Source organism: Sinohyriopsis cumingii, chromosome 13 (assembly GCF_028554795.1).
Source record: "Sinohyriopsis cumingii isolate HCF-2022 chromosome 13, ASM2855479v2, whole genome shotgun sequence".
Classification (NCBI taxonomy): Eukaryota; Metazoa; Mollusca; class Bivalvia; order Unionida; family Unionidae; genus Sinohyriopsis; species Sinohyriopsis cumingii.
Window position 1 is genome coordinate 46,834,447 of NC_142973.1, and position 17,239 is coordinate 46,851,685.

Consider the following 17,239-nt stretch of genomic DNA (forward strand, 5'->3'; position numbering starts at 1 on the left):
TGTCTAGTACTGGGGCATCATGCCGCAGACATGTAGCATGATGTCCAACCCAGTCATATTATCCTGACACCAGGCGGACCAGTCCTAACACTAACCTCTTAATGCTGAGCGTGAAGCGAGGCAGCTGTTAGTAGCATTTTGTAAGTCTTTGGTATGACTCGACCGGGGATCAGCAAAGAACGTAATTGGTAGGTTGTGATTTTTCTTGTTGAGAATCTTTATTCTTCTTAAAACATCAAGTCTCAGTTTACCCACTTTCTTGATTTTCTAACCTATTTCACGAAAAGCAACAAGCAAACGTCATTAAATGTTGTTGATTGTTACAAATCGTGTGGGAGATATGTATTGGGAATTTGACAATGCTCCTGAACGTACGACTTATTGGAAAAGTATTTTACGTAACAATTGATGAATCTCCTTTAAAACTATTCTAGTGTCCAGATTATGTTTTAAAGAAAGTATATGATACTAATTTAAGATGATGCGCCAAAGCATATTCACGCCTGAATTTTCAATCAAGTGTTCGGTTTATTAGAAAGCGAAACCATACAAAAGGCATATGGTCAATTAAGTGTTTTATCGTTGCAGTTCAAAGATGAACAAGTAAGTCAAATTAGGAAAACTTTGATGTTCAAAAAAATTCACATTTACTCTGCGAATGTATGTCTGTCCATATAATCAGTAAGAATTAAGAATAAAATGTCTTCAGTTAGTTCGCTCTAAAATTGTAAGACATTTTCATGAAACTTGGTCTGTCCTTATTTCAAAATCAACAAATTTCATTTTACTCCCGTTCTCTTATTGTGTGTGTCTGAAGGTGATAAATACTGACTACCACTTGATCAATATCATAAGTAGGTAACATCTTCGGCTAGAGAGTTTATTCTGTTTCTCGGATTTTCAAATGCAACTGTTTCTGCTATAACTATGCATCACCACGGCTCCTGTTCATTCACTGGCTTTGTATGTAACTGCACGTGTTACATTTCCAATAAGTACCATGTTTCCGTTCTTTTAAATGTTTTGAACGCAACTGATCGTGCAAAAATTGTGATAATCACCATGTCCTGGAAGAAGTCTTCTGCTCTTGATGAGGAGTATAATGCAGTGTATGGCTTCAGACACCATGTGCGGCCAGTGATTTCCTCCCTTTAAAGGTTTCAATTGAAATAAATAGTCGCATAATTGCGATTCGAATTCAATTGAATATATTATAATTTTCTTCCTAAGTTATGCTTTCGGTGAAAATAATATCGGTGTTTTCTCATTGTGTATGTGACATATGTTGGGATGTTATATTTGTAGTTGTAGATGGCTAGATGATCAACCTGTCTTGCATTTCTTTACCTTTCAGAGATCAATCTTCAGGACTTCAATCAGCCTCAGCTTTCAAAAGTTGACAACCCTATTAAGAATAAATATGCTTGATAAAGTTATATTTACAATTATACGGTGCAACATTTTGGAATTGTTATCTTCACAGAGCTGTAACAACAATAAGTAATCTTGCAGATGCGGAACGTCGATTGAAACCAAAAAAGAACATAATTGTTAGTTTTAATTTGTAAGCTTGTAAAGAATGTAAGAAAGAAAAAAAGAAGATCGACTTTAACCAACAAAGAACGTACTTGTTACATTTGTTTTGCAAGCTTTTAAGGAATGTAAAAGAAAAAAAGAACGTGGACTGAAACCAACATAGATCGTAATTGTTATTTTTTGTTTTGTAAAGTTGTATGGAATATAAAGGAGAAAAACTAAGAACGTCGAATATAACTAACAAAAAACGAAATTGTTAGTTTTCTTTTGTTGAGAATATTTATTCTTCTTAAAACTTCAGGTCTCTGTTTAACCACTTGCTTGATTTTTCAACTTATTTCTCGAAATACATCGAACAAGCGTCATTAAATCTTGTTGATGTTGCAAAATCGTGTGGGAAATATGTGTTTGGAATTAACAATGCTCCTGAACCCATGCCTTACAGGAAAGGTATTTAACGTAACAATTGATGAATCTCCTTTAAATATATCCTAATGTCCCGATTATTCCCGTTTGCAAGTTTATTCTGTTGTATAATGTCAAATTTAGGAAATCTACTCCTTATTCCATTTCTTTTTCGTTTTAATTTTAATTGATGAATGTTGGTTGTTTTATCCAGTCAGGAAACTATTTTTCCTCCACATGGGTCCAAACGAGGAAACTATCCTCAATACACCTAACGTACAAAAATGGTAATTTATGGCCGTTGCACACTTTTCTTTCTCCAAGTATACAGTTTTAAGAGGCTGTAAGTTTGGTCAGTTTTTTCCAGGAAATCATTTGTATCTTTAAAATATGGATAGTGTTTCTGCGCCAAAGTGTTTCGATTAAAATAAATCCGCTCGGCAACACGCTCAGTCTGTCTTGAACAATCTGAAACAATGTGCCACTTGTCCGAACTTCGCTTGGCATAGTCCAGTTCTAGACCCGTTTGTGACTTTTCGGATAAATATAACAATACCTTGGTATTGAATTCGGAATACAGCAGTCGAATTCCCTTGTGTTCAGAAATCTACCTAAACATACTTTACCAAGACTTCGTCTGATTTCCATTTACTATTCAAAAATATCGTCGGACTTCCATGTTTTCGGCAAGTTTCCGTCTGACTTTTATTTACCTTTTCGAGATTCAATCCGAGTCACATTTCTGTCTCACTTCAAACTGGGTTTGTAATAGGCTGATAATATTGCAAAATCATTTCGTTGTAGCTCTAATTCCAAAATGTACTGATGAAAGACATTGGTGGCATTACTTTTACTAGACTTCTTGATTGCCAGAGAACTGTTTTAGCATTAATTTTGCAACTCCCTATTTTATGATTTACTCAGGTTTGAGTTCTGGATAGAAACATCAGGTGTGCTTTTGTTTCGATAGACAGAAATGCATTTCTGCACATTCTCAGGCATACAGTTCTATGAATGCTATGGCATGCAGTTTAATACATCCTCAATGACAAAATAATTGCTTTTGATTTTGGATTCACGGGGCATCTATCAAACGAGGGACATTCTGTGTGAGAAACCCCATCTCCTGATGGAAGACTTTAAGTTGTGGCGTTGGCATACAAAACATAAGTGAGCGACAATTAGGTTACAGCGAAAAACGCTAGTACAATTTAGGACCATGCACACATTCTGAACGTAAAAGTACCCTTTCATCGACTTGCAATCAAATGAAGGCCGCCAGCGTCTGTATATATATGGCTCTTAGATCTTTCTACAAGACACATGCAAGTAGAGAAATGGTGTTCATTTCTAAGGAGGTTGTGAATCAAATAAAATCCCTCCTGAATTAGTTTGTAAGCAAGACATTAATGGACGCAATTCGCACTATTGGTACAGTTTTCCTATCCTAAAGTTTCGTGTATTGCTTAGATAAAACCTGCAATCAACTTTGCCTAATGCATCTACTGCAAATATATTTGTTTCGTTTACTATAATATTCAACGCTGGCAGCAAGATCATGTATAATACTAAAGGTTTAGTAAACAACATGCCAAATATCTGGTACACCAGGATTTCCTGAGGAAAAACTAATGATCTGATCTGAAATCCAAATAAAGATGTTTTCATACAAAATTAATAATCTTACTTTATAATCTACAACCATATACACAATAAGCCTTCAATATGTTATTGATAAAAAAGACATTATTCAGATAGGCCCAATCTCCTACCCGCAATTAAGGAGAAACTTCAATCACACAGTAGAAATACAGTATAGATAACAGTTTGCCTTTTAAAAAAAATGATTGTATGTTGTTTACACATATATGTATGTTTGCGTGCGTGCATGTTTGCGCATGAGGATATAGTTTATCTTTCAAACGGTGTAATTGTAGATATAACAGTATGTCGTACATTTATTCTTAATGACGTTGTAGAGTTTTGAAATTGCAGGCTGATTATAGTTCTATTTGTTGTCCTCTGAAATGTAATGAAACCCATGACAGGTTGATCATCTAAACATTTACATCTCCAATGATGACTTTCCTACATATGACATTGTGCAGGCATAAACTTTGAACTCTTGTGTGATAACGAACGAGAGAGAGAGAGAGAGAGAGAGAGAGAGAGTGCGAGGGAGAGAGAGGGAGAGAGAGAGAGGGAGAGAGAGAGGTCAATGATCGTTTGATACAGTAATCTGTAAATAACACAAAAACATTGTGAATGGGAACTTAGTATCATTCCTTTCAGTCTGGATTTGAAATCAGTTCAATGAAATTCGAGTCAAAGTTGGCTGGAGAAGGTCAAACGTGAAACGAGGTTTACAGACAGACATAAATGTTGAAATAAATTGAAGACATCTCTAAAAGAGTATTCTAGTGTCATAAAGTAAATGATAATAACACGTTCAGTACACTGAAATGTTCTTGTGTTAAAATAATTAAGGGCGATAGGCATCGTCATCCGGATTTAAAGATTAACCTCTGACTGAAAAATGAAGGTTATTACGCTCTTCCTACAGTTCCAATTAGAAACTCCTTATAGACAAGATAAGGATCTGTCCCACTGTAATGGAAAGCTGTTTTGCACCAACATCCATGTTTTTTTCCGGGAAGCGAGGGACACTCAGTGTGAGACATCCAAGCTTCTGATTCAAGGACTGTTCCGATTTCAGTTGTGGAGTTGGCATAAAACACAAAAGTGAGCGAAAATTAGACTAGGGCAAAAAGAGTTATTACAAATATTGGATTATGCAAACATTCTAAAACTATATAAAAAAAATTTGCATCGGCCGGGAATCGAACCCGGGCCGCCCGCGTGGCAGGCGAGCATTCTACCACTGAACCACCGATGCACATTATTCCCTTGCTTCGTAAGGGCCTATCTCCCCACCGTGTCTTTACCTTAACTGCCTAATGTCATTTACATGTCTGTGTCATCTAATTCAGTAGGCGTTGATTTATTGATTGACTGCCTATGGGGTTACAATGCATGCTGTTAGAATAAACCGACACAACACATCTCTTTATTTGATTCTGAAACGGCGTAGATTACTTGGATTGAAGCACTTTCTAAATTGGAGACAGCCACATGATTTCTCACTTGCTAGTCTCTTCAAAGGTCTTGTCTGCTTGAATTTCATCTCACATCTATCCACAAGATGCATTTTAGTAGAAAACGGTATTCGTTTTCAAGGAGGTTGTAAATAGAACAAAGTCTATCCGGAATTGGTTTTTAAGCAAAATATTGATGGACGAATTCATAATATTTGTACAGATTTCCTATCATATCTTTAACGAAAGATGAATGTGCTGCTTAGAGAGAACCTAAAACGAACCTTGCCTAATCCACCTACTGGAATTATCTTTTTTGTTGTTGTGAAAATCAACTGTCAAATTAATGGTATGACCGTCGACTAGAATGGCAAATTTGGCTTCCATCGACATACATCAGCATGCATTCATCTTTATGCATAATGCAAGTGTCAAACGGGGACGCCGGCGAATGGAGAATGCTGTTTGATCAACGAATTGTCCAAGGGTCTATCGGCAGCAATTAATATTATGTAGATCTGAAACTCTTGATTATTATCAACAGTAAAATTCAGATGAGTTGGATTTCATTTAGAAGCATGCAAATAAAATATCATTTTAATTCTAAATATGTCTTCGTCATCGGAAATCGACTTTATCTTAAAGCATGTTAGTCTAAACAAAGTCAACTAATTACTTTTCATTTGTTACCCACAACAACAATCAGCTTGATTGCATAGTTTCGGTCTTGAATTTAGAGAACCAGTCTGTGTATACAACAATGAATAATGTCATCCATAAATTACATATATTACAAAACACCCTCTTCAGAGAAAACTAAGAGAGAAAAAGAAAACACTTTATAAGAACATTAAGTTCCTTCCTATCATCTGGTCTTAAATGATGCAAAGATTATTAAAATTCATTAAATTTAGTTTGATCATGGGTCATTTGCGACAGTTTTTTCTCCTTGGAAGAAGGACTTATATGTGTATGTCTCATAGATTTGGGAGATTAGCTTTGAAGCAAACTGAATAGTAAATGATATCAAAAGACTGATATTTCGAAACAATACTATTTGTGCATGAAATGTACACAAGGAAATGAAATATGTACGTTTCATCTATGATATAATCTTTTCATGTGCAAGGATCTGAGTAACAGCAGCGCACTGATATCAAGCTGTCGATAAGGTAGCGGCTCGTATGCAGGACAAATATAAAGGCGGATAATGGCACGATTATTTCCCATGTGAGGCTCGTTGGTCTAGGGGTATGATTCTCGCTTTGGGTGCGAGAGGTCCCGGGTTCAAATCCCGGACGAGCCCACCATTTTGGAAATGAAAGTTAATACTCATTTTGTAGTATCCTGGTAAATGGTTGAAGCAATCTCTCGGGACAGCCATGAGTGAAATATTTCATTTTCAATTATTCGTGTAAATGCAATACTTTTGACGGATTCATTTCGGAAACGCTGGTGAATTGTCATTTCTCCAAAACTTGAAATAGGTTTTCATATAGTTAGTCAAGTACAATTAATTGGAAGTTAACTTCCCAGAACCCCATTTACGACTTCAGCTTCAGAGGATGTACTGAAATTCTTGAACAAATATAACTACTGTATGGACCAGTGGATTAGCATAGTTTTTCATTGCACTCTTATCTTCCTCTGAACAAAGTTAACCTCCACACCCATACAGAAAAAGTTTGTTTTAGACATCCTTATCAAAATGTATGCTAATAATTATTTAACTTCTGCCAGTTTTGATTGCATAGTTTCATTCTTGAATTTAGAGAACCAGTTTATGTATACAAGAAAGACTAATCTTAACCACAATTACATATGTCAGAAAACACCATCGTCAGAGAAAACTAAGAGAAATAAAAAACACTTTATAGTGACACTAAGTTCCTTCTTATCCTATGCAATAATGATTAAAATTCATTAAAATCAGTTTTTCCTTTGGTCATTTGCGACAGTTTTTTTTTTGTCCTTGGAGGAAGGACTTATATTTGGGTCATTATCTTCATTATTTGGACATAATGTCGACAAGTAACTGGAGAAGAAAGCCTGGCGATGAATGTAAAAACAAAAGTAATTTGAAGTTATTCTGTCTTCTTGTTCTGAAGCAAATTGAATAGTTTAATGATGACGAAAGACTAAGATTTTGAAACTTTACTAGTTGTGTATGAAATGTACTCATTCTCAAAAAGGAGCATGCCCATCAAGATATATAGACGGAATAAAGCTATCGGTCAATCGATAGATTGATATATAGATATATATTTCATCATTCCAACGAAGGAAAATACCCATCAAGAGAATCAAAATACTTGAACAGGCAATACAATAGACATATAGGCAGACAAACAGGCAGACAGGTTTACAATGGATTGAGATTGAAGCAGACATACAGTTATACATAGAGACAGACAGATAGATGCGAATGAATCTATGTACCATAATGGTCCCGCAGAATGTTCATTAAAAGTAAATAAATTAAATGCCTTTTGGTTTCCTCTGCATTCTCTTTATACAGTTTAAACAATACATCACATAAAACATGGTTTACGCATCATATGAACTATATTTTTAACTTTACAATTTTGATTTTGTTTTAACGTTAATTGCTAGGTCTGAATTAATTAGAAACATTCACCACTTACTACCATTCGATTTACACTTTTAAAAACCAGGCTTGTCGATACTCGGAAGACTGGATCTCGCCCAAAATGCTCCTTATATTTTCATTTCCTTTGTAAGCTCTATTCAAAGTGTAACTTTGAAACGCATCAGGAAATTGTTGTTGCAAATCACACAAATATTCACACAAATATTCTCTTGCAAACTTTGATTCATATGCTGAACATCGATTGAAACTAACAAATAACGTAATTGTTATCTTTTGTTGTGTAAGGTTGTAAGGAATGGAAAGAAGAAAAAATAAGAACGTCGATTAAAACCAGCAAAGAACATGTGTGCGTCTGCGTGTGTGTGTGTGTGTGTGATTTGGATTTTTAACGTAGCTTTAATAATCTATCAGTCATATCGCTACGATGTCCGCAGTGCGACAGATTATAGTTATATCTAGTACTGGGGCATCATGCCGCAGACATGTAGCATGATGTCCAACCCAGTCATATTATCCTGACACCAGGCGGACCAGTCCTAACACTAACCTCTTAATGCTGAGCGTGAAGCGAGGCAGCTGTTAGTAGCATTTTGTAAGTCTTTGGTATGACTCGACCGGGGATCAGCAAAGAACGTAATTGGTAGGTTGTGATTTTTCTTGTTGAGAATCTTTATTATTCTTAAAACATCAAGTCTCAGTTTACCCACTTTCTTGATTTTCTAACCTATTTCACGAAAAGCAACAAGCAAACGTCATTAAATGTTGTTGATTGTTACAAATCGTGTGGGAGATATGTATTGGGAATTTGACAATGCTCCTGAACGTACGACTTATTGGAAAAGTATTTTACGTAACAATTGATGAATCTCCTTTAAAACTATTCTAGTGTCCAGATTATGTTTTAAAGAAAGTATATGATACTAATTTAAGATGATGCGCCAAAGCATATTCACGCCTGAATTTTCAATCAAGTGTTCGGTTCATTAGAAAGCGAAACCATACAAAAGGCATATGGTCAATTAAGTGTTTTATCGTTGCAGTTCAAAGATGAACAAGTAAGTCAAATTAGGAAAACTTTGATGTTCAAAAAAATTCACATTTACTCTGCGAATGTATGTCTGTCCATATAATCAGTAAGAATTAAGAATAAAATGTCTTCAGTTAGTTCGCTCTAAAATTGTAAGACATTTTCATGAAACTTGGTCTGTCCTTATTTCAAAATCAACAAATTTCATTTTACTCCCGTTCTCTTATTGTGTGTGTCTGAAGGTGATAAATACTGACTACCACTTGATCAATATCATAAGTAGGTAACATCTTCGGCTAGAGAGTTTATTCTGTTTCTCGGATTTTCAAATGCAACTGTTTCTGCTATAACTATGCATCACCACGGCTCCTGTTCATTCACTGGCTTCGTATGTAACTGCACGTGTTACATTTCCAATAAGTACCATGTTTCCGTTCTTTTAAATGTTTTGAACGCAACTGATCGTGCAAAAATTGTGATAATCACCATGTCCTGGAAGAAATCTTCTGCTCTTGATGAGGAGTATAATGCAGTGTATGGCTTCAGACACCATGTGCGGCCAGTGATTTCCTCCCTTTAAAGGTTTCAATTGAAATAAATAGTCGCATAATTGCGATTCGAATTCAATTGAATATATTATAATTTTCTTCCTAAGTTATGCTTTCGGTGAAAATAATATCGGTGTTTTCTCGTTGTGTATGTGACATATGTTGGGAAGTTATATTTGTAGTTGTAGATGGCTAGATGATCAACCTGTCTTGCATTTCTTTACCTTTCAGAGATCAATCTTCAGGACTTCAATCAGCCTCAGCTTTCAAAAGTTGACAACCCTATTAAGAATAAATATGCTTGATAAAGTTATATTTACAATTATACGGTGCAACATTTTGGAATTGTTATCTTCACAGAGCTGTAACAACAATAAGTCATCTTGCAGATGCGGAACGTCGATTGAAACCAAAAAAGAACATAATTGTTAGTTTTAATTTGTAAGCTTGTAAAGAATGTAAGAAAGAAAAAAAGAAGATCGACTTTAACCAACAAAGAACGTACTTGTTACATTTGTTTTGCAAGCTTTTAAGGAATGTAAAAGAAAAAAAGAACGTGGACTGAAACCAACATAGATCGTAATTGTTATTTTTTGTTTTGTAAAGTTGTATGGAATATAAAGGAGAAAAACTAAGAACGTCGAATATAACTAACAAAAAACGAAATTGTTAGTTTTCTTTTGTTGAGAATATTTATTCTTCTTAAAACTTCAGGTCTCTGTTTAACCACTTGCTTGATTTTTCAACTTATTTCTCGAAATACATCGAACAAGCGTCATTAAATCTTGTTGATGTTGCAAAATCGTGTGGGAAATATGTGTTTGGAATTAACAATGCTCCTGAACCCATGCTTTACAGGAAAGGTATTTAACGTAACAATTGATGAATCTCCTTTAAATATATCCTAATGTCCCGATTATTCCCGTTTGCAAGTTTATTCTGTTGTATAATGTCAAATTTAGGAAATCTACTCCTTATTCCATTTCTTTTTCGTTTTAATTTTAATTGATGAATGTTGGTTGTTTTATCCAGTCAGGAAACTATTTTTCCTCCACATGGGTCCAAACGAGGAAACTATCCTCAATACACCTAACGTACAAAAATGGTAATTTATGGCCGTTGCACACTTTTCTTTCTCCAAGTATACAGTTTTAAGAGGCTGTAAGTTTGGTCAGTTTTTTCCAGGAAATCATTTGTATCTTTAAAATATGGATAGTGTTTCTGCGCCAAAGTGTTTCGATTAAAATAAATCCGCTCGGCAACACGCTCAGTCTGTCTTGAACAATCTGAAACAATGTGCCACTTGTCCGAACTTCGCTTGGCATAGTCCAGTTCTAGACCCGTTTGTGACTTTTCGGATAAATATAACAATACCTTGGTATTGAATTCGGAATACAGCAGTCGAATTCCCTTGTGTTCAGAAATCTACCTAAACATACTTTACCAAGACTTCGTCTGATTTCCATTTACTATTCAAAAATATCGTCTGACTTCCATGTTTTCGGCAAGTTTCCGTCTGACTTTTATTTACCTTTTCAAGATTCAATCCGAGTCACATTTCTGTCTCACTTCAAACTGGGTTTGTAATAGGCTGATAATATTGCAAAATCATTTCATTGTAGCTCTAATTCCAAAATGTACTGATGAAAGACATTGGTGGCATTACTTTTACTAGACTTCTTGATTGCCAGAGAACTGTTTTAGCATTAATTTTGCAACTCCCTATTTTATGATTTACTCAGGTTTGAGTTCTGGATAGAAACATCAGGTGTGCTTTTGTTTCGATAGACAGAAATGCATTTCTGCACATTCTCAGGCTTACAGTTCTATGAATGCTATGGCATGCAGTTTAATACATCCTCAATGACAAAATAATTGCTTTTGATTTTGGATTCACGGGGCATCTATCAAACGAGGGACATTCTGTGTGAGAAACCCCATCTCCTGATGGAAGACTTTAAGTTGTGGCGTTGGCATACAAAACATAAGTGAGCGACAATTAGGTTACAGCGAGAAACGCTAGTACAATTTAGGACCATGCACACATTCTGAACGTAAAAGTACCCTTTCATCGACTTGCAATCAAATGAAGGCCGCCAGCGTCTGTATATATATGGCTCTTAGATCTTTCTACAAGACACATGCAAGTAGAGAAATGGTGTTCATTTCTAAGGAGGTTGTGAATCAAATAAAATCCCTCCTGAATTAGTTTGTAAGCAAGACATTAATGGACGCAATTCGCACTATTGGTACAGTTTTCCTATCCTAAAGTTTCGTGTATTGCTTAGATAAAACCTGCAATCAACTTTGCCTAATGCATCTACTGCAAATATATTTGTTTCGTTTACTATAATATTCAACGCTGGCAGCAAGATCATGTATAATACTAAAGGTTTAGTAAAGAACATGCCAAATATCTGGTACACCAGGATTTCCTGAGGAAAAACTAATGATCTGAGCTCAAATCCAAATAAAGATGTTTTCATACAAAATTAATAATCTTACTTTATAATCTACAACCATATACACAATAAGCCTTCAATATGTTATTGATAAAAAAGACATTATTCAGATAGGCCCAATCTCCTACCCGCAATTAAGGAGAAACTTCAATCACACAGTAGAAATACAGTATAGATAACAGTTTGCCTTTTTAAAAAAAATGATTGTATGTTGTTTACACATATATGTATGTTTGCGTGCGTGCATGTTTGCGCATGAGGATATAGTTTATCTTTCAAACGGTGTAATTGTAGATATAACAGTATGTCGTACATTTATTCTTAATGACGTTGTAGAGTTTTGAAATTGCAGGCTGATTATAGTTCTATTTGTTGTCCTCTGAAATGTAATGAAACCCATGACAGGTTGATCATCTAAACATTTACATCTCCAATGATGACTTTCCCACATATGACATTGTGCAGGCATAAACTTTGAACTCTTGTGTGATAACGAACGAGAGAGAGAGAGAGAAAGAGAGAGAGAGAGAGAGAGTGCGAGGGAGAGAGAGAGAGGGAGAGAGAGAGGTCAATGATCGTTTGATACAGTAATCTGTAAATAACACAAAAACATTGTGAATGGGAACTTAGTATCATTCCTTTCAGTCTGGATTTGAAATCAGTTCAATGAAATTCGAGTCAAAGTTGGCTGGAGAAGGTCAAACGTGAAACGAGGTTTACAGACAGACATAAATGTTGAAATAAATTGAAGACATCTCTAAAAGAGTATTCTAGTGTCATAAAGTAAATGATAATAACACGTTCAGTACACTGAAATGTTCTTGTGTTAAAATAATTAAGGGCGATAGGCATCGTCATCCGGATTTAAAGATTAACCTCTGACTGAAAAATGAAGGTTATTACGCTCTTCCTACAGTTCCAATTAGAAACTCCTTATAGACAAGATAAGGATCTGTCCCACTGTAATGGAAAGCTGTTTTGCACCAACATCCATGTTTTTTTCCGGGAAGCGAGGGACACTCAGTGTGAGACATCCAAGCTTCTGATTCAAGGACTGTTCCGATTTCAGTTGTGGAGTTGGCATAAAACACAAAAGTGAGCGAAAATTAGACTAGGGCAAAAAGAGTTATTACAAATATTGGATTATGCAAACATTCTAAAACTATATAAAAAAAATTTGCATCGGCCGGGAATCGAACCCGGGCCGCCCGCGTGGCAGGCGAGCATTCTACCACTGAACCACCGATGCACATTATTCCCTTGCTTCGTAAGGGCCTATCTCCCCACCGTGTCTTTACCTTAACTGCCTAATGTCATTTACATGTCTGTGTCATCTAATTCAGTAGGCGTTGATTTATTGATTGACTGCCTATGGGGTTACAATGCATGCTGTTAGAATAAACCGACACAACACATCTCTTTATTTGATTCTGAAACGGCGTAGATTACTTGGATTGAAGCACTTTCTAAATTGGAGACAGCCACATGATTTCTCACTTGCTAGTCTCTTCAAAGGTCTTGTCTGCTTGAATTTCATCTCACATCTATCCACAAGATGCATTTTAGTAGAAAACGGTATTCGTTTTCAAGGAGGTTGTAAATAGAACAAAGTCTATCCGGAATTGGTTTTTAAGCAAAATATTGATGGACGAATTCATAATATTTGTACAGATTTCCTATCATATCTTTAACGAAAGATGAATGTGCTGCTTAGAGAGAACCTAAAACGAACCTTGCCTAATCCGCCTACTGGAATTATCTTTTTTGTTGTTGTGAAAATCAACTGTCAAATTAATGGTATGACCGTCGACTAGAATGGCAAATTTGGCTTCCATCGACATACATCAGCATGCATTCATCTTCATGCATAATGCAAGTGTCAAACGGGGACGCCGGCGAATGGAGAATGCTGTTTGATCAACGGATTGTCCAAGGGTCTATCGGCAGCAATTAATATTATGTAGATCTGAAACTCTTGATTATTATCAACAGTAAAATTCAGATGAGTTGGATTTCATTTAGAAGCATGCAAATAAATATCATTTTAATTCTAAATATGTCTTCGTCATCGGAAATCGACTTTATCTTAAAGCATGTTAGTCTAAACAAAGTCAACTAATTACTTTTCATGTGTTACCCACAACAACAATCAGCTTGATTGCATAGTTTCGGTCTTGAATTTAGAGAACCAGTCTGTGTATACAACAATGAATAATGTCATCCATAAATTACATATATTACAAAACACCCTCTTCAGAGAAAACTAAGAGAGAAAAAGAAAACACTTTATAGGAACATTAAGTTCCTTCCTATCATCTGGTCTTAAATGATGCAAAGATTATTAAAATTCATTAAATTTAGTTTGATCATGGGTCATTTGCGACAGTTTTTTCTCCTTGGAAGAAGGACTTATATGTGTATGTCTCATAGATTTGGGAGATTAGCTTTGAAGCAAACTGAATAGTAAATGATATCAAAAGACTGATATTTCGAAACAATACTATTTGTGCATGAAATGTACACAAGGAAATGAAATATGTACGTTTCATCTATGATATAATCTTTTCATGTGCAAGGATCTGAGTAACAGCAGCGCACTGATATCAAGCTGTCGATAAGGTAGCGGCTCGTATGCAGGACAAATATAAAGGCGGATAATGGCACGATTATTTCCCATGTGAGGCTCGTTGGTCTAGGGGTATGATTCTCGCTTTGGGTGCGAGAGGTCCCGGGTTCAAATCCCGGACGAGCCCACCATTTTGGAAATGAAAGTTAATACTCATTTTGTAGTATCCTGGTAAATGGTTGAAGCAATCTCTCGGGACAGCCATGAGTGAAATATTTCATTTTCAATTATTCGTGTAAATGCAATACTTTTGACGGATTCATTTCGGAAACGCTGGTGAATTGTCATTTCTCCAAAACTTGAAATAGGTTTTCATATAGTTAGTCAAGTACAATTAATTGGAAGTTAACTTCCCAGAACCCCATTTACAACTTCAGCTTCAGAGGATGTACTGAAATTCTTGAACAAATATAACTACTGTATGGACCAGTGGATTAGCATAGTTTTTCATTGCACTCTTATCTTCCTCTGAACAAAATTAACCTCCACACCCATACAGAAAAAGTTTGTTTTAGACATCCTTATCAAAATGTATGCTAATAATTATTTAACTTCTGCCAGTTTTGATTGCATAGTTTCATTCTTGAATTTAGAGAACCAGTTTATGTATACAAGAAAGACTAATCTTAACCACAATTACATATGTCAGAAAACACCATCGTCAGAGAAAACTAAGAGAAATAAAAAACACTTTATAGTGACACTAAGTTCCTTCTTATCCTATGCAATAATGATTAAAATTCATTAAAATCAGTTTTTCCTTTGGTCATTTGCGACAGCTTTTTTTGTCCTTGGAGGAAGGACTTATATTTGGGTCATTATCTTCATTATTTGGACATAATGTCGACAAGTAACTGGAGAAGAAAGCCTGGCGATGAATGTAAAAACAAAAGTAATTTGAAGTTATTCTGTCTTCTTGTTCTGAAACAAATTGAATAGTTTAATGATGACGAAAGACTAAGATTTTGAAACTTTACTAGTTGTGTATGAAATGTACTCATTCTCAAAAAGGAGCATGCCCATCAAGATATATAGACGGAATAAAGCTATCGGTCAATCGATAGATTGATATATAGATATATATTTCATCATTCCAACGAAGGAAGATACCCATCAAGAGAATCAAAATACTTGAACAGGCAATACAATAGACATATAGGCAGACAAACAGGCAGACAGGTTTACAATGGATTGAGATTGAAGCAGACATACAGTTATACATAGAGACAGACAGATAGATGCGAATGAATCTATGTACCATAATGGTCCCGCAGAATGTTCATTAAAAGTAAATAAATTAAATGCCTTTTGGTTTCCTCTGCATTCTCTTTATACAGTTTAAACAATACATCACATAAAACATGGTTTACGCATCATATGAACTATATTTTTAACTTTACAATTTTGATTTTGTTTTAACGTTAATTGCTAGGTCTGAATTAATTAGAAACATTCACCACTTACTACCATTCGATTTACACTTTTAAAAACCAGGCTTGTCGATACTCGGAAGACTGGATCTCGCCCAAAATGCTCCTTATATTTTCATTTCCTTTGTAAGCTCTATTCAAAGTGTAACTTTGAAACGCATCAGGAAATTGTTGTTGCAAATCACACAAATATTCACACAAATATTCTCTTGCAAACTTTGATTCATATGCTGAACATCGATTGAAACTAACAAATAACGTAATTGTTATCTTTTGTTGTGTAAGGTTGTAAGGAATGGAAAGAAGAAAAAATAAGAACGTCGATTAAAACCAGCAAAGAACATGTGTGCGTCTGCGTGTGTGTGTGTGTGTGTGTGTGTGTGATTTGGATTTTTAACGTAGCTTTAATAATCTATCAGTCATATCGCTACGATGTCCGCAGTGCGACAGATTATAGTTATGTCTAGTACTGGGGCATCATGCCGCAGACATGTAGCATGATGTCCAACCCAGTCATATTATCCTGACACCAGGCGGACCAGTCCTAACACTAACCTCTTAATGCTGAGCGTGAAGCGAGGCAGCTGTTAGTAGCATTTTGTAAGTCTTTGGTATGACTCGACCGGGGATCAGCAAAGAACGTAATTGGTAGGTTGTGATTTTTCTTGTTGAGAATCTTTATTCTTCTTAAAACATCAAGTCTCAGTTTACCCACTTTCTTGATTTTCTAACCTATTTCACGAAAAGCAACAAGCAAACGTCATTAAATGTTGTTGATTGTTACAAATCGTGTGGGAGATATGTATTGGGAATTTGACAATGCTCCTGAACGTACGACTTATTGGAAAAGTATTTTACGTAACAATTGATGAATCTCCTTTAAAACTATTCTAGTGTCCAGATTATGTTTTAAAGAAAGTATATGATACTAATTTAAGATGATGCGCCAAAGCATATTCACGCCTGAATTTTCAATCAAGTGTTCGGTTTATTAGAAAGCGAAACCATACAAAAGGCATATGGTCAATTAAGTGTTTTATCGTTGCAGTTCAAAGATGAACAAGTAAGTCAAATTAGGAAAACTTTGATGTTCAAAAAAATTCACATTTACTCTGCGAATGTATGTCTGTCCATATAATCAGTAAGAATTAAGAATAAAATGTCTTCAGTTAGTTCGCTCTAAAATTGTAAGACATTTTCATGAAACTTGGTCTGTCCTTATTTCAAAATCAACAAATTTCATTTTACTCCCGTTCTCTTATTGTGTGTGTCTGAAGGTGATAAATACTGACTACCACTTGATCAATATCATAAGTAGGTAACATCTTCGGCTAGAGAGTTTATTCTGTTTCTCGGATTTTCAAATGCAACTGTTTCTGCTATAACTATGCATCACCACGGCTCCTGTTCATTCACTGGCTTTGTATGTAACTGCACGTGTTACATTTCCAATAAGTACCATGTTTCCGTTCTTTTAAATGTTTTGAACGCAACTGATC

General features: G+C 35.3%; 4 non-coding genes across 4 annotated transcripts; 2 read left to right on the forward strand and 2 right to left on the reverse strand.

Moving 5' to 3' along the window:
- Window positions 1-4,766: 4,766 nt before the first annotated feature.
- Window positions 4,767-4,837, reverse strand: Trnag-gcc (transfer RNA glycine (anticodon GCC)). The gene has a single exon. It is a non-coding gene; the product is annotated as a tRNA-Gly (tRNA).
- A 1,433-nt stretch (window positions 4,838-6,270) lies between these two features.
- Window positions 6,271-6,342, forward strand: Trnap-ugg (transfer RNA proline (anticodon UGG)). The gene has a single exon. It is a non-coding gene; the product is annotated as a tRNA-Pro (tRNA).
- A 6,520-nt stretch (window positions 6,343-12,862) lies between these two features.
- Trnag-gcc (transfer RNA glycine (anticodon GCC)) lies at window positions 12,863-12,933 on the reverse strand. Its single transcript has one exon. It is a non-coding gene; the product is annotated as a tRNA-Gly (tRNA).
- A 1,432-nt stretch (window positions 12,934-14,365) lies between these two features.
- On the forward strand, window positions 14,366-14,437 carry Trnap-ugg (transfer RNA proline (anticodon UGG)). The gene has a single exon. It is a non-coding gene; the product is annotated as a tRNA-Pro (tRNA).
- The last annotated feature ends 2,802 nt before the right edge of the window (window positions 14,438-17,239 follow it).